This window comes from Abramis brama, assembly GCF_963993115.1.
Source record: "Abramis brama genome assembly, chromosome: 11".
In the NCBI taxonomy this organism is placed as follows: domain Eukaryota; kingdom Metazoa; phylum Chordata; class Actinopteri; order Cypriniformes; family Leuciscidae; genus Abramis; species Abramis brama.
The window spans coordinates 2,231,090-2,242,940 of NC_139973.1; the positions used below are offsets into that span (position 1 = coordinate 2,231,090).

Sequence of the window (11,851 nt, forward strand, 5' to 3'; positions counted from 1 at the left end):
TAAATACAACATCAAAATGTTCTTCTATTAACCAGTAACAACACACACCCTTTAAAGTTGAGATGGAACACTGTCTGAATTTTAAAATAATTTATTATCAGGTTTGAATTTAATTCAATAGAATTTCAATAGAATTACAAATGAAAAAGTCGCCTGCGTGTAAATAATCTTTTAGGTCCAAGCAACAACACACACCCTTTGAAGTTGAGATGGAAAACTGTCTGAATTTTTAAAAGAATTTTTTAAAAATTTGAATATCAAACTCGGTCCAAACAACTGCAACATGTTCCTCTAGGGGGCAGTAATACCGCACACTCTTTAGGAGGCTTTGCGAGATTTTGTACCATTTTTGCTTTCAATAACACGTGTTGTGCTGTAGTTTTATGAATAACAAAAACACACATTTGTTATTCTATTAACCAGTAACAACACACACCCTTTGAAGTTGAAATAAAGAACTTTATTTATTATCAATGAGCTTATGTCTTTTTTAAATATCAATATCATACCTTGTGCTGTGATTCTGTGAATAAATACAACATCAAAATGTTCTTCTTTTAACCAGAAACAACACACACCCTTTGAAGTTGAGATGGAAAACTGTCTGAATTTTTAAAAGAATTTTTTAAAAATTTGAATATCAAACTCGGTCCAAACAACTGCAACATGTTCCTCTAGGGGGCAGTAATACCGCACACTCTTTAGGAGGCTTTGCGAGATTTTGTACCAGTTTTGCTTTCAATAACACGTGTTGTGCTTTAGTTTTATGAATAACAAAAACACACATTTGTTCTTCTATTAACCAGTAACAACACACACCCCTTTGAAGTTGAAATAAAGAACTTTATTTATTATCAATGAGATTATGTCTTTTTTAAATATCAATATCATACCTTGTGCTGTGATTCTGTGAATAAATACAACATCAAAATGTTCTTCTATTAACCAGTAACAACACACACCCTTTGAAGTTGAGATGGAAAACTGTCTGAATTTTAAAATAATTTATTATCAGGTTTGAATTTAATTCAATAGAATTTCAATAGAATTACAAATGAAAAAGTCGCCTGCGTGTAAATAATCTTTTAGGTCCAAGCAACAACACACACCCTTTGAAGTTGAGATGGAAAACTGTCTGAATTTTTAAAAGAATTTTTAAAAAATTTGAATATCAAACTCGGTCCAAACAACTGCAACATGTTCCTCTAGGGGGCAGTAATACCGCACACTCTTTAGGAGGCTTTGCGAGATTTTGTACCATTTTTGCTTTCAATAACGCGTGTTGTGCTTTAGTTTTATGAATAACAAAAACACACATTTGTTCTTCTATTAACCAGTAACAACACACACCCTTTGAAGTTGAGATAGATAACTTTATTTATTATCAATGAGCTTATGTCTTTTTTAAATATCAATATCATACCTTGTGCTGTGATTCTGTGAATAAATACAACATCAAAATGTTCTTCTATTAACCAGTAACAACACACACCCTTTGAAGTTGAGATGGAAAACTGTCTGAATTTTAAAATCATTTATTATCAGGTTTGAATTTAATTCAATAGAATTTCAATAGAATTACAAATGAAAAAGTCGCCTGCGTGTAAATAATCTTTTAGGTCCAAGCAACAACACACACCCTTTGAAGTTGAGATGGAACACTGTCTGAATTTTTAAAAGAATTTTTTAAAAATTTGAATATCAAACTCGGTCCAAACAACTGCAACATGTTCCTCTAGGGGGCAGTAATACCGCACACTCTTTAGGAGGCTTTGCGAGATTTTGTACCATTTTTGCTTTCAATAACACGTGTTGTGCTGTAGTTTTATGAATAACAAAAACACACATTTGTTATTCTATTAACCAGTAACAACACACACCCTTTGAAGTTGAAATAAAGAACTTTATTTATTATCAATGAGCTTATGTCTTTTTTAAATATCAATATCATACCTTGTGCTGCGATTCTGTGAATAAATACAACATCAAAATGTTCTTCTTTTAACCAGAAACAACACACACCCTTTGAAGTTGAGATGGAAAACTGTCTGAATTTTTAAAAGAATTTTTTAAAAATTTGAATATCAAACTCGGTCCAAACAACTGCAACATGTTCCTCTAGGGGGCAGTAATACCGCACACTCTTTAGGAGGCTTTGCGAGATTTTGTACCAGTTTTGCTTTCAATAACACGTGTTGTGCTGTAGTTTTATGAATAACAAAAACATACATTTGTTCTTCTATTAACCAGTAACAACACACACCCCTTTGAAGTTGAAATAAAGAACTTTATTTATTATCAATGAGATTATGTCTTTTTTAAATATCAATATCATACCTTGTGCTGTGATTCTGTGAATAAATACAACATCAAAATGTTCTTCTATTAACCAGTAACAACACACACCCTTTGAAGTTGAGATGGAAAACTGTCTGAATTTTAAAATAATTTATTATCAGGTTTGAATTTAATTCAATAGAATTTCAATAGAATTACAAATGAAAAAGTCGCCTGCGTGTAAATAATCTTTTAGGTCCAAGCAACAACACACACCATTTGAAGTTGAGATGGAACACTGTCTGAATTTTTAAAAGAATTTTTAAAAAATTTGAATATCAAACTCGGTCCAAACAACTGCAACATGTTCCTCTAGGGGGCAGTAATACCGCACACTCTTTAGGAGGCTTTGCGAGATTTTGTACCATTTTTGCTTTCAATAACACGTGTTGTGCTGTAGTTTTATGAATAACAAAAACACACATTTGTTATTCTATTAACCAGTAACAACACACACCCTTTGAAGTTGAAATAAAGAACTTTATTTATTATCAGTGAGCTTATGTCTTTTTTAAATATCAATATCATACCTTGTGCTGCGATTCTGTGAATAAATACAACATCAAAATGTTCTTCTTTTAACCAGAAACAACACACACCCTTTGAAGTTGAGATGGAAAACTGTCTGAATTTTTAAAAGAATTTTTAAAAAATTTGAATATCAAACTCGGTCCAAACAACTGCAACATGTTCCTCTAGGGGGCAGTAATACCGCACACTCTTTAGGAGGCTTTGCGAGATTTTGTACCATTTTTGCTTTCAATAACACGTGTTGTGCTGTAGTTTTATGAATAACAAAAACACACATTTGTTATTCTATTAACCAGTAACAACACACACCCTTTGAAGTTGAAATAAAGAACTTTATTTATTATCAGTGAGCTTATGTCTTTTTTAAATATCAATATCATACCTTGTGCTGCGATTCTGTGAATAAATACAACATCAAAATGTTCTTCTTTTAACCAGAAACAACACACACCCTTTGAAGTTGAGATGGAAAACTGTCTGAATTTTTAAAAGAATTTTTAAAAAATTTGAATATCAAACTCGGTCCAAACAACTGCAACATGTTCCTCTAGGGGGCAGTAATACCGCACACTCTTTAGGAGGCTTTGCGAGATTTTGTACCATTTTTGCTTTCAATAACACGTGTTGTGCTGTAGTTTTATGAATAACAAAAACACACATTTGTTATTCTATTAACCAGTAACAACACACACCCTTTGAAGTTGAAATAAAGAACTTTATTTATTATCAGTGAGCTTATGTCTTTTTTAAATATCAATATCATACCTTGTGCTGTGATTCTGTGAATAAATACAACATCAAAATGTTCTTCTATTAACCAGAAACAACACACACCCTTTGAAGTTGAGATGGAACACTGTCTGACTCTCATTTTGTAAGAGTAAAGCATATATGGATGGAACAATTGAGCGTTTTCCTCTTCGTTTTGTACTTTTTAGACTGTCCCTATCTGCTGTTTTACATTACAAAATGTATAGGTTGTGATACAGTAAAGCCGATTAAAACGCATAAACTACACTGCGTGTTCTCATCTACGTTTTAAAACAGTTCCAACACAACCTGTTTTTCGTTCTAATGTCAAATCGTTATTGATGTATTGAAAGTGTTTCGGAGCTGAATCTCTGACAAATGTCAAACGTCAAACCAACTTTAGATCGGTTGGGGGGTTAAGGAGATTACAAAAAAGGCGCTACACCGGTTCTCTTTTCTTGGAATGAGTACGCTCTACCCACACCAAGACCTAGTGTTTGGGAGCGTAAGCCGAGGGCAGAGAGCCCTACCCTGTTCTTGACTGCAGACTCAGAGTCCGAGATGGAAACAGCAACTCCTGATCATGATTACTGTGTGACTCCAGCGACGGCAGTGATGGCAAATGAGATGACCAGCGAGAATGAAGCCTTGCATCAAAAAATTAGGTATCTCCAACACCAACTGGAAGTGTTACAGCTGCGAACCCGTTTCGGCATTCAACGCTTCGCAGGGTCGGACGAGCGCATTCGTTTTTACACCAGGTTGGTTTATAACTTGTTAATCAATGTGTTATGTGGGTCAAAGACGTATAATGTTTTCAAAGCAGCAAAAAATAAACCGGCAATTAATGTCCCTAAAAGGATTTTTTATGTTCATTGGAGTGTCACTTATGCTCATATATTAGTTATAATATATTATATAATATTATAATATAATATATTATATATTAGTCATATATTTATATTCGAGAATAAAACCAATTATATTTTTATATTTTTTATAATGATTTGATATGACAACAAGTTGTCACTTTTGAGCTCAGTAACTCCCTTAATTTAATAGTTTGCAACACATATTTCTGGTTCAAAAGAAGGATAAGAGTTAAGTGATTTAATATTATATTTACACATTTATCTTTTTATGTTAAAAGAATGGCCTTTGGACACCAAATTTACATGTCTCGTCTTTGACCCATGTATGAGTTCTGTTTAATTTTGAGGAATCTAATTTAAAAAATAAAACAAAACCTAACATGAACAACATTACATTCTTAGATTTGCCTCATACAAACATTTCCAATTGGAAACTAGTGGAGCCTGCAGTCAACACCAAGATGGTGCGGATCACCAATGCCAAGGCTGCATCTGCCAGAAGCTCTGAGTTCTCTCTATCAACAACGGTATGCATGTGTACAATACTTATAATGTAGATCTTTTACTTTTACTTTAATAAAAGTAGTAATACTAGAGTGTAGAAACATCAGTGGTGGAGGGAAGTATTCAGATCCTTTATTTAAGTAAAAGTAATAATACTACACTGTAAAATAGTTAACCATGAAATTGTACTTGAATAAATGTACCGAGTTACATTCCACCACAGTATCTAGGATTAACACTTGTTTATTTTCACAGAAACTTCAGCCCATTGATGAGCTGCTGCTGTTCCTCATGCATCTGTCAGTGGGCCTGCCTCTCATGGATCTAGCAGAACGGTTTGACATTCACCGCACCACAGCCAGCAGGATTATTGCCACCTGGACGCACTTCCTTTACTACCTGCTTGGAAGCCAACGTCTGTGGATACCACGTGAAACTGTCAGAGCTCATATCCGCCAGAGTTTTCAGCTTTCCCTGACACACAAGTGGTGCTTGACTGCACTGAAATATATTGTCAGACTCCATCATCTCTCCTGTTGCAAAGTGAGTTGTTTTCCACGTACAAATCGCATGCTACTTTCAAGGCCATGATCGGCATGGCGCCCCATGGTGCCATTACATTCGTGTCTGGTCTGTATGCAGGATCCATGAGTGACCGTGAGATCTTCAAGTTGTCTGGCATTGCAAACCTACTCACACCAGACATGGCAATTATGGTTGACAAAGGGTTCCTTGTGGACAATCTGGCACCGTGCAAGGTTTACCGGCCTGCCTTTCTCTCAAGAAACACCCAAATGAGTAGAGAGGATGTCATGCAGACTCAATCCATTGCACGTCTGAGGGTCCATGTGGAGAGGTGCATCAGGAGGGTTAAAGAGAACAAACTTTTTGACAGAGAAATACCCCTTTCTGTGTGTGGAAGCATTGAGGAGTTATTCAGTGTGGCTTGCTTCCTGGTCAACTACCAGTATGGACCACTGGTAAAGGCATGGGCAACTCAATGAATCACTCTGGACTCATGTATTAAAGGGATACTCCACTTTAAAATGAAAATTCTGTCATCATATACTCACCCTCATGTTGTTTTAAACCTGTATGAATTTCTTTCTTCTGCTGAACAGAAAGGAAGATATTTAGAAGAATGTCAGTAACCAGGCAGTTTATGGTCTCATTGACTTCCATAGTATATATTTTTTCCTACTAAAAACTATTTTTGTGTTCAGCAGAAGAAAGTAATTCATACAGGTTTGAAACAACATGAGGGTGAGTATATGATGACAGAATTTTCATTTTAAAGTGGAGTATCCCTTTAATGACACTTCACTTTTTGCTTATTAATAGTTTTCTAATGAATGTATTTCTAATGTATGTATTTCTAATCCTAAAGTAATTCTAATTTTAGTTTCTTGTAAAGTTTCTAATGAATGTTCTATAGTTTTGTTAAACATTTACTTACCAGAACACAGCTTTTACATTATTAAAAAGATAATTAAAAATAATTGTATACACGTATATTTATGAACTCTTTAAACCCCCTCTTCTACAACTGGTGATGAGATGGGCAGTTACAGGTTACAACTAAGGAAAGTTTAGAGTTCTGTATCGTTTTACACACCTAGCTCAAAGTAAGATTATAGCATTAAGAGGAGACCACACATAGAAGCATATTTAAAGTAATATTTATTATACATAACAGCAGTGATTCTTAAATAATGTTTTACAAAAAAAAAAAGTGCATATCAATCAAAGGCAACTCTAAATGCAAAAAAAGTGGTAGAGAACCCTGTTCAAACTACCATGTAAAAATAAAAATAAAAATAATCTCCCTTCTCCCTGATGGTTTTAGCCACCTCGCCGTCTCTGTAGATGCGTTGTATTAGAATATCCTCCTCTGCAAACACTACAAAAATCACACCACTCCATCCCTGTAAGTAGGAGCTGGCCTTGCACCTGCCAGTAGTAGCTGTGAGTCTGCTTCAATTTCAATGTGCCACTCTGCATTTTCAAGTAGTAACAGTCCACATAACTCTTAGCGTTGGGACATTTAATTTCCAGCAGTCCGAAGGGTGGGCTCTCAGTTGGGTCAAACACCAGACCGTCAGGAGATGACCCTAACCAAGGGGGCGTCTGGGTGGATGATGAACCCACAAGGCCAGTAATTAGTGTTTTTTACTCTGCAGTACTCCTGGATGGCAACCGGTTCCAGTGCCAGTCCCCTCTTCATTGCAGCCGTTTGAGCCACTCCCTTTTTAATTCTTTGTGCCAAGTTTTCAGCAGAACTCTGACCTCTGACATGGCATATTTCCCTGAATCGTGAAGAAGTTATTCTTGGCCTCCTGACACGGTGCCACTCCACAGTGTTGCTCTGCTCCCTGGTGGCAACCTCTATTTTCCTTGCCATGTCTACTGTAACGACAAGTGACTGTAGATGGAGGTGTTGTTGGTGACTGCAGACAAACTGGCAGCTGGTAGGCTCCAGCCTATAGCCATCTACAGGTAGAGGTGGTGGTGGAGGGGCATCTGGGTGGCGTACTATTACCCGGCTCACTGGCAATGGATGCTGGTAGGATATGGGACTACCTTCCTGGACTTTTCCCAAAGCGGAGTCAACCAGTGAGACGTCCGCATTTATCGCCATGGTGGTGATGAGTGGAGCAATGTCTGGCAAGAAGTCATCGTACACCTCGTCAACTTTGAGGACATCTGGATCTGGCAGCTCCCCTCGCACTGCCTTGTAACGTGTACTCCTTTGAATAATTTCATTTAACAATTAGGACTTTAAGAACAATTTTACACTCAAATCACAAAGTTATACTGTATAGTAGGCTGTACAATTGCATAGGACAATAGATATTACCTAACACCATCAGCAATTGTGAACTGCTTCGGCTTAGTGGAAATGAACTCCATGTCACTCACTCTGCCTGGTTTCACACCCTATTAAAGGTGCCTTGTGTAAAAATAAATAAATTCATACTCCACGTTCCATACCAGATGGGGGCAGTATACCTCCAGAAAGTGAGTTGTCTACTCTAGAGTATGAATATCTTCAAGCTACTCCCCTTCACCTTTACCAGTGAATATGTTCATATTCGTTTTGTTCATATTACATTTTTATTGTTAGTTTGAATTACATTAATTTGACAGACAGCATTCGCTGATGTTGACCAAGCTAGCGCCAACGTAACCAGAGCTTCCAACTCTCACGCATTAACCGTGAGACACGCAAACACTTTTCACACACTCTCACCCCACACATCCATTTTCTCACGCACAGAAAAATCGCGAAGCAAAGAGGACACGGATACCGACAGACTAGACAGAGCAGGTTAGTTATGATATAAAAAAAAATCTCAGCTCTCAGATTCTGTCAATTTTATCACGCAATTCAAACAATAAATACCGTTTTGGCGCTTGTAAATGTTACACGACAGATCCCTAGCGCACGTAAACCGAACATCTCTACTAGCTAATAATAGTAAAAAAACACGAACACTGAAAGATACAGTAACGTTAGGCTACAACTTACCAAAATGTATTCCTCATACATAATATCGACCAATCAGTGTTTTTTATCAGCGTGAAGAGGTCAATAACACAGCTGGAGAACAATTATGTCAGATTTACCTCAGGAAAGCCATTTAATATACATAATATAGGTCACGTAGTTGGCAAGAAAAAAAGAGCAATAGAGATTGTGCTATGTGTAGCCTACTATATTAGAATACTGTATTTATGAACGTTATATACGTTTATCGAACAGCCTTCGATACATTTCTCTGTTATAACTTCCCGAAAATCTACACAAACATATAAAACAAACTTCTAACGAAATACTAACAGCATCTTACTTACCAATCCAAAAGAAATGTTGCAAGTTCGGAGTCAAACCTCATTTTTTTCATGTCCATTAGTTGTCTCCAGCGATGGAAAGCAGTGCCAATGTTTACTCTGGTTCTGTTCCTTTTTTTATCAGATTTTATTTGAATGTAGTAGTGGGCTGTAGGCTACTTTCCACACGATTAACATCAGGTTCAAGTACGCCCACAAGCCGTGCGAGTTATTCGTGTATCGCATGTTTGGCTGGTGGTTATGTTGCCCGCATACCGCCTCCCATGGCCGAAACTGGTATTACGACACCTGTCGGGCCGTGGCTAGTAATGCTAATGCTAATTCAGGTTGATATCTCTGCAGCACTATAACTTGACATTTTTTTAATGACATCATCGCCCTTATTTCTTCTCATTCTTTTGATGCGTGTAGCTCATTTTTTGGATATTTTTACCTCAATTTTTACACATGGCACCTTTAAGTACACAAAAGAATTACCAAATTGATTTGAATTGTTGTTGATGCAATATACTAGATCAGCTTTTCACACATGAAAAACTACAATAGTAAAGTACTTGAATTAATTTGTTGTAGTAATATAACAAATATAGTAATATAAACAATTTACTTTACCCACAGTTTAGTTTTCTACAGCTATAGGGTATATTTATACTACAATACACTAAAGTTTACTGTAGTAAAAACTAAAGTATAATACAGTATTTATTAGTTTATCAATTCACTATAATTAACACTACAGTATGTTGTAGCATTCATTAACAAAGTGTTGTAAAAACTAATATATACAGTATAATACAATTTACTATAGTAAATACTATAGTATTTTTTCATGTGGTTGTGAATGCATACTTACCATGGTTCTTGGCTTGTGCCAGCGCTGCTCTGTTTCAGTGCAGCTGAGGACCCCCTGCTGAGCAGGGCAACATTGTGGTTGCAGAGTGCTGTTCCAGCTACACAGGAACACTCTGCCAATGAAATGTCCACTGGCGAGCAGTCCTCAAAGACAATCTACACATTAAAACAAATGCATGTCAAGTCATTTCACATTTAGGACACTACTTCAGAACAACACAGAAAATGAGAAAACTGAGAGCAGGCTGATCAGGTAAGCAGTAGGTATGGGAATAGGCTCAATCATGTCAGGTTATCAATGGCATATCATATACAATTCTGTAATCTAAGGACATCCAAATAGATAAGCCTTTATCACTATTCTCAATTTACTCACTTTCATATAGTGTTATTAAAACAGTAAACATTGAACATACAGTAAAGAACCGCAGCCCTCAAAACCAGTTTCTGTGGTTTCCATGAAAGCTATAACACAGGGTTGCAAAACGAAAAGAAAGATTTAACTCAGCCTTTCACGTCAGCTAGCTAGACTTATTTGAATCCTAAAATCACAGGTTACCTCCATTAGCCACATCAAAACCACAGAACATTAACCTGATTGAGGCTTTGAACTGATAAACATTTCTTATTTCTACTCCCTACTCTGAGGTCGTGAGGCTTCTCGCTCTTTCTCATCGACCTGTAACAGGCAGCCCTGACGCTCACTCTCCCTGACGAATCTTTGTTTGAAACTGTGGGGAATTGAACATCATTCATGTTATGCATTAATCGTACATCATCAAAACACTACACTGTATCAAATAGCCTGTCAAGTTTAGTTGTCAAAGTTACACACTAACGTTAACTAACTGAGCTAACGTTAGCTAGCTTGCCAGTCTGTTAGCTAGCTGTTGTATAACTTACCTTCGTAGTTGTCGATGTAACTCGATATATACATTTTGAATCCCTTTTCCCGTTTGCTCCTCGGGGCTGAACTTGCCGCTTGTAGGCTACTAGCCGGTGTACATCGCTGATGGTAATCTTCGGTAGGTCTTGAAGGCATCTTAAGTAAAACAGCGCCATCCTGCTGTTATATCTCGGGACCGGAAGTTTACATGCGTACACTCAGTAAAGCGGAAATAGAATTACGTCAACCCGTGCAACTAGTCCATTGCTACGCAACAGCATCAATCGAACAACAAAACAAAACAAAACACTCTACCGCGAGAAAGGACACTTAGATCCCAGACGAGACTAACGTTACAGGTTAGTTAAATTAGCTGGCTAAAAAAAATGTGTGTGTGTGTGTGTGTGTGTGTGTGGGAACAAGCTTGTTCGATGTTGCATAATTATGTGACATTTTTCAGATTTATGCCAGTTTAGTTGATTTTATTTGCCAATTTCTATAAAAATGCTATCTGTTGCAGTGACATACGTGTGTGTGTGTTTGTGTTTGAGATAGAAAGTTCGTTCCACTTTGGGTTTATGCTCATTTAAATGTAATTTTTTTTAGATTTATGCCAGTTTTGTTTATTTTAATTGCCAATTTCTGTGAAAATGCTCTCTGTTGCAGTCACATCCATCTGTGTGTTTGATGAAATGAAGGAAAAGTCCATTGGGGTCAGATTGACTAAGAGTGAGGTTAGGGTTAGGGTTAGGGTTAGGGTTACCCTGAGGTTAGGGTTAGGGTTAAACATAGAAACGCCCCAAATAAAAATGTCACTAAGCATTTGCTGCGCAATTGTAACAATTCCAGATTCTGACTCCTCTTGCGGGACACTAGCCGCCATAGATATACACTATGACTAGCTGCGGCGGCCGTTCTTAATGTTCTTCTTCATGTTCCACAGACGATCAAGGAACGTTTCCCATGAACATGTCACCGTTACGAAATAGAGTACAGCAGAAGAAGCAGGTTCACCGCAAGAAAAAGCCTGTCGTCACAGCCAACGTTGCAGGAACAAAATATGAGATCGGTAGGAAAACCGATTTGTCCAGTATGTCAAACTTGTTGATCAAAGGGGACATTCACACAAAGCATTTTGGTATTTAAAAATACAGTTTCAATACTACTATTTGAGTAGAATTGAAACCATGTATTTTTTACGTAAATGTATCTGCCAAAAACATACATACAATTGTTAAGGATAGTATCATACTTTATATCTTTACTC

At 36.7% G+C, this 11,851-nt stretch overlaps 1 long non-coding RNA gene across 1 annotated transcript; it reads left to right on the forward strand.

Annotated features, from left to right (window-relative positions):
* Positions 1–4,238: 4,238 nt before the first annotated feature.
* On the forward strand, positions 4,239–6,083 carry LOC311092783. Its single transcript, XR_014608294.1, has 3 exons — positions 4,239–4,379; positions 4,893–5,017; positions 5,250–6,083. It is a non-coding gene; the product is annotated as an uncharacterized lncRNA (long non-coding RNA).
* The last annotated feature ends 5,768 nt before the right edge of the window (positions 6,084–11,851 follow it).